Raw genomic sequence first — 6,375 nt, 5'->3', positions numbered from 1 at the left:
CACTTCATACTTCTATGTAATGACAATTATGATTGATGAGTGATGTTGATATGACAAAGCATGCTTCATCGTTATGTTAAGATTTCATGACAAAGGGTTCCTAAGGGAAGTATATTTGGTCATGTATCTGTGATGTGTGTGAAAGTGACACTAAAGTTAGGCCGCAAGAGCTAACTGTCACTAGTAGAGAAATTCAAAAAGGCAACCCCCTTTTGGCACCGGTTCAAGCCAAACCGGTGCCAAAACCCGGCCCAAAATTGGGCGGGATTAAATAAGTTGGTAAAAGGCACCGGTTCAACTCAAACCGGTGCCAAAAAACTAAAAAGCACCGGTTTGAACCGGTGCCTTAGTGAACCGGTGGTTTTTTTAAACAAAAAAAAAAACCGGTCCTTTTCTTTCATTCCCTCATTTTTTCCCCCTTCTTTCTTCCTCCTTTCCTTAACCATTCACCTTCACTGTTTCATTCGACACTGCTGCCTCCGTCCCCTTCTTTTCCCTCCACCACTGCTGCCACCTTGAACACCACCAGAAAACCCATAACCTAGTCTCCGTCCCCTCCTTTTCCCTCCATCTCTGCTGTTCGAATTGAAGAAGCCGCGCCGCAGCTCTGCTGTTCGAATTGAAGAAGCCTCGGTCTGCTGCGCTGTTCTCCTCTTCTCTTCTCCTCTTCTCTGCCGCCGCGCCACCTTCGACCCTTATTTTGCTGCACCACCTTCAACCGCCGCACCACAACCCTACTGTTCGAATTGAAGAAGCCCTGAACGTCGCCGCCGCGCCACCTTCAACCGCACCACCTTCCACGGCAGCACGCACCGTCTCCACCTCCACCAGCGCGCACCGCCTCCATCTCCGCGTACAGCAGCACACCTCCACCTCCATCAACACGTACAGCAGCATGCCTCCATCTCCACCAGCGCGCACAGTCTTCCAACTAATTTAGGGTAAGTTTTTTATTTTTTTGTTAAAAATTGAACAATTATTTTGAAATATGTAATTCTATTATTTTCAATAGCATTTTGAACAATTATTGTTAAGAAAATTAAAGTCAAGGAATGTATATAATTTTACCTAATTTTTTTAATTTTTGCATTGGTTGTTTATTTAGAAATTTTGAATACATATTATACATTAGAGTAATTTTGTATGTTTAGAGTAATTTTGAATACATATTATATATTAGAGTAATTTTGCATTACCTTGTTCCTTAGTTGAAAAATTTGTATGTTTTAATGGGTTATTTTGAGGTTGATTTAATGATTAATTATGAATATAATAGAGATTAGTAAAAATGTTACTTAATTAGTTGAGTTTTTGTATGTTTTAATGTGTAATTTTAGGTTGTTTTAATGGGTAATTGTGAATATATTAAAGAATTAGTGACCTTGCTTCTAATTAGTTGTGAATAAATTAGAAAATTGTGAATAAATTAGAGAATTGTGATTACATTATAGATTTGTGAATAATTTAGAGAATTGTGATTAAATTAGAGAATTGTGCATAAATTAGAGAAATAGTGATATTGCCACTTAATTAGTTGTGAATAAATTAGAGAATTGTGAATACATTAGAGAATTGTGAATAAATTAGAGAATTGTGAATACATTAGAGATTTGTGAATATATTAGAGAATTAGTGACGTTGCTAATTTTTGTTTTTTTAATATATAGATTCATATGTGAATTGAAGCAAGAGTTTAATTAGCTTGAGGACTACGTACATATTGAGCTCAAGTGGGTAGTTGCTATATTGGTATGACTACTGCTAAACTTTACTTAGCTATATTTCTTTCTATTCATCCATTTAATAAAAGTTTATTCATGAAATTGCAACTTGTGTATTGTTTAATTGCAAATAAATACAACAATATACAGAATAACTTAATTGCATCATCATATGCCTAAATACCCGTTCAAGGCTTTCTCATTAGGAGAAAGTCTTGAATAGTCCCCGGTTGGGACTGTTCTTGAATGTGTACTCTCACTTAGGTGGTGAATGTATGTTTTCTTTTCGATTTTAAGGATCATCTTGGCTTACCATTTCTTCACTATGTTCTCTAGGTACATATGTGGGTAATTAATTATCTACATCGTGTACTTGGAGAACTAGGGGGAAATACTGCCGGATTTTCCTTAAAATTGGAAAGTTGACATACATTCACTAGTGAGAGTAGACATTCAAGGATGGGTTAGGTTGGAGTGATAAGGACCCTTTGGAAACATGCATTTTTTCACTATATGAATGGTATATTCACGTTTTGTACTTGAATTTGATTTACGTAAAATATGTAGCACTTACACATTATAATTATATGGTGCTATATATATGTTTAGAGACAATTTACTAAATGGAGAAGGATCGTGGTTGGATGTATGGTAGACGCGATACATTGGAATTTTGGAATGGGGTTCAAGAGTTTTGCGAGAGGGCTTTAGCTTATCAACGCACACTGGGAGGCAAAGGACTTTATTGTCCTTGTGTTGATTGTAATTGTGTGAATGTGGTCGATAGTGTTGAAATCATTAGAGATCATGTATTATGTCGTGGGTTTAGGCAATTTTACCATGTGTGGATTTGGCACGGAGAAAGTGGAGAGTACAGTGGGGATCTTGATCGGAATGATGTACGTGTTAGAAGCACTGAGATTCATGTGGACGAGGAATACGAGAATGATGAGTATATTGTTGATAATGGTGAGGATGGAGCCGATGAAGATCAGGCGGATGAGGTTGAGGATGAACAAGTGGATGAGATGTTGCAAGGTGTTGAAGGTGAAGTGTTTGAATTATTATCGGAGGCTTCCAAAAAGCCTTTGTATCCCGGGTGCAAAAAATACTCCAAACTATCGGCCTTGCTAACACTTTTCAACATTAAGTCGAAGCATGGGTGGACGGACATCAGTTTTACTTCTTTGTTGACCGCATTAAGTGATATGTTGCCTGATGGGAATGAAATTCCTAAGTCTTATTATTACGCAAAGAAGCTCATGTGTCCCTTTGGTTTGGAGTATAAGAAGATACATGCATGTCCTAATGACTGTATTTTGTATCGAAATGAGTATGAAAAACTGCAGGAGTGTCCACGATGCAAGCGGTCGAGGTACAAGCGCATGAGTTGCAATCCTGGCACGGAGGGACCTCCTACTAAGGTGTTGTGGTATCTTCCCATTATTCCAAGGTTTAAGCGTCTGTTCTCAATACCAAAAGACGCTAAAAACTTGAGGTGGCATGCAGAGGGAAGAAAGAAAAACAGAATGCTGAAGCATCCAGCTGACTCTCCACAGTGGAAGAACATTGATTTGAAGTTTGAGGAATTTGGTAATGAAGTCAGAAATTCAAGGCTTGGGTTGTGCACGGACGGGATGAATCCATTTGGCACTCTTAGCACCCAACACAGCACATGGCCAGTACTTTTAGTGATTTATAATTTGCCTCCTTGGCTGTGCATGAAACGTAAGTATGTAATGCTTTCATTGCTAATAACTGGTCCTAAGCAACCTGGAAACGACATAGATGTTTACCTTGCGCCGCTTATTGACGACTTGAGAAAGATGTGGGACAAAGGGGTTTCCGTTTTCGATGCTCATCAGAACGAGATGTTCACATTGCGTGCAGCCCTTATGTGGACCATGAATGACTTCCCTGCATATGGCAACTTGTGTGGGTACAAGGTCAAAGGGAAAAAAGCATGCCCCATATGTATTGATGACACATCAAGCATATACCTGACTCATTCTCACAAAGATGTGTACCTACGGACTCGAAGGTTCCTTAGGCGTGATCACCCGTACCGTAGGCAGAAAAAGGCTTTCGATGGAACCGTGGAAGAGGATACTGCGCCTAGACCATTAACTAGTGCTGAGATTAGTGCTCGGGTGAAAGGGATACAAACGGTGTTTGGAAAATCAGAAAAAACTGTGGTCTCAGCTGCTCTGTTTAAGAAAGAATCAATCTTTTGGAAGCTGCAATACTGGAGAGAACATGACGTTAGGCATTGTCTTGATGTGATGCATATAGAGAAGAATGTGTGTGATGCTCTTTTGGGGACGCTTATGAATATCCCAGGCAAAACAAAGGACGGAAATGGTGCACGGTTAGATTTGCAAGAGATGGGGATTCGTCCAGAATTGTGGCCTCAAGAAAAGGTTAGAAAGGGGAAGGAGCCGAGAATAGAAGATGAAAGTGTTTCGAAAAAAGGGAAGGAGAAGAGCAAGGGAAAGGGAAAGGCCAAAGATGCGTCAAAGAAGAAAGTTAAGGGTAAAGGGAAGGATGAAAAGAATTATTTACCCCCGGCTTGCTATACATTGTCAAGGGTAGAGAAACGCATGTTTTGTGCATGTTTGTACGGCATTAAGGTTCCATCAGGGTACTCATCTAACATGAAAAGATTTGTAACCTTAAATGGAGAATTGAAGCTGACAAGTATGAAATCCCATGATTGTCACATTATGATGCAAGTATTCCTACCGATTGCAATCCGTGGTATTCTACCGAAACACGTGAGGGAAGCGATTACAAGCCTTTGTTCGTTTTTCAATATAATTTGTAGCAAAGTTCTTGATCCTTGTACACTAGATGCTTTGCAAGCTGATGTGGTTGTGACTTTGTGCAAATTTGAGATGTATTTCCCACCCTCATTTTTTGACATAATGGTTCATCTGGTTCTTCATTTGGTGCGTGAGATTAAGTTGTGCAGTCCAGTGTTCATGAGGTGGTGCTACCCTTTTGAAAGACACATGGGTACATTACAAGATAAAGTACGGAACCGAGCTCACCCTGAAGGAAGTATAATGCAAGGGACAGTGGGTGAGGAGATAGGTAACTTTATGACGGACTACATAGCCCTTGCTCAACCTATTGGTATTTCTACTTCTCGACATGAAGGTAGACTTGATGGTCATGGCACAATTGGGTCGAAACTAATGTCACCAGACCAAGATCAGTTCTTACAAGCACACCTTTATGTGTTGCACCATGTTTCAGATGTGCACTCATATTTAGACGAGCACCTTTCACTGTTCCTAGACTTGGAGTACTAAATGACATAGAAAACGAAGCAGGTTATATGCGATCAGACCACAACGAAGGAATTTCAGAATGAGGTAGTTTGATTAAAAGTTAGTAATGGTTTTATTGCAAATATAGTTTAGTTATCATGTATATAGGAGCATAAGTAGGCGAAAATAATATATTTGTAGTTTGAAATTGCCTAAGTGTACTCATTATCATGCATATACAAGGTTATAGGACCATAAGTAGGTGAAACTGGCATAAATAGCTTCTACTTAACCCAACTCCTTTGTTTTGTGTATGAACTAACATTTATTCATTCTAACAACCTATTTTCCATATGTAGATTGAAATTGGCATTTTGTACTCATTATCATGCATATACAAGGTTATAGGACCATAATAAGTAGGTGAAACTGGCATAAATAGCTTCTACATAACCATAATATCTATCATGCATATACTTTACTATACACTAATATTGTTTTATGATTGCTTTGACAGGTGCTTATATCTCATGGCGGACGATCATGATCCTACTTTGGTAGAGGACATTGACGATGATGAGTATGAGGACGAGTACGAGGATGACGACTCCGATGATAGTGATGCTCCGTATGATGTGAATAAGGAGGATGACTTGGGTGAGCCAGAGGATCAGGCTCAAGATGAGTTCGAGCGTAGGCTTGACGATTTTGAAATGTCAGCTGAACGTGCACCGGCCATTGTAAATACAGCACGTGAGATTGTTGGTGAGAACCCGACTCCTGAAAGTCAAGGCCAAGGACAAGATGAAAACAACACAGGTGGTGGAGGGGGGGGGAAAAGGCACCGGCTGAAAGAAAAAGAAGGGGTCCGACGAGAAGCTTTAAGAAATCGGACGGTCCCATGGTCTTGGAGTATGACAACAAAGGCCAACCCGGGCTTAAATGGCGTCGACAATATGCTAATCAAGTTGGCTTATGTTCGCGGAAAATCCCCATTACACTTGTAATGCGGCAAGTACCTCCGGGTTTGATTCAAGCATTTTGGGATGATACAAGGGTAAGTGTGTTTTTGGCACATTTAGACAATTTAAGATACCTTAACCTTATGATTGTTTTTAAATAGAAACTAATAATCGGTTTTAATTTGTGCTTGCAGAGGCAGTTTTCTATTCCTAATGATCCCGAGAAGAAAAGGGTGTTTGTCTCTTTATTAGGGGAAAGATTCAAAGGCTTTAAGACCAAGTTGACTAATCGGTGGATCCATAAGAAGAAGAAGGTGCAAACAAAGAAGAAGAATGCCAAAGAGGATGACCGTCTCCCGTGGCAAATATGGTCGACCGTGTCAAAAGATGATTGGGAAGAGTTCGTTAGAATGAAGAGTC

The sequence above is a fragment of the Chenopodium album genome, chromosome 6, assembly GCF_948465745.1.
Source record: "Chenopodium album chromosome 6, dcCheAlbu1.1, whole genome shotgun sequence".
In the NCBI taxonomy this organism is placed as follows: Eukaryota; Viridiplantae; Streptophyta; class Magnoliopsida; order Caryophyllales; family Amaranthaceae; genus Chenopodium; species Chenopodium album.
The sequence above is the reverse complement of the archived record's forward strand: the minus strand, read 5'-3'. Positions refer to the sequence as shown.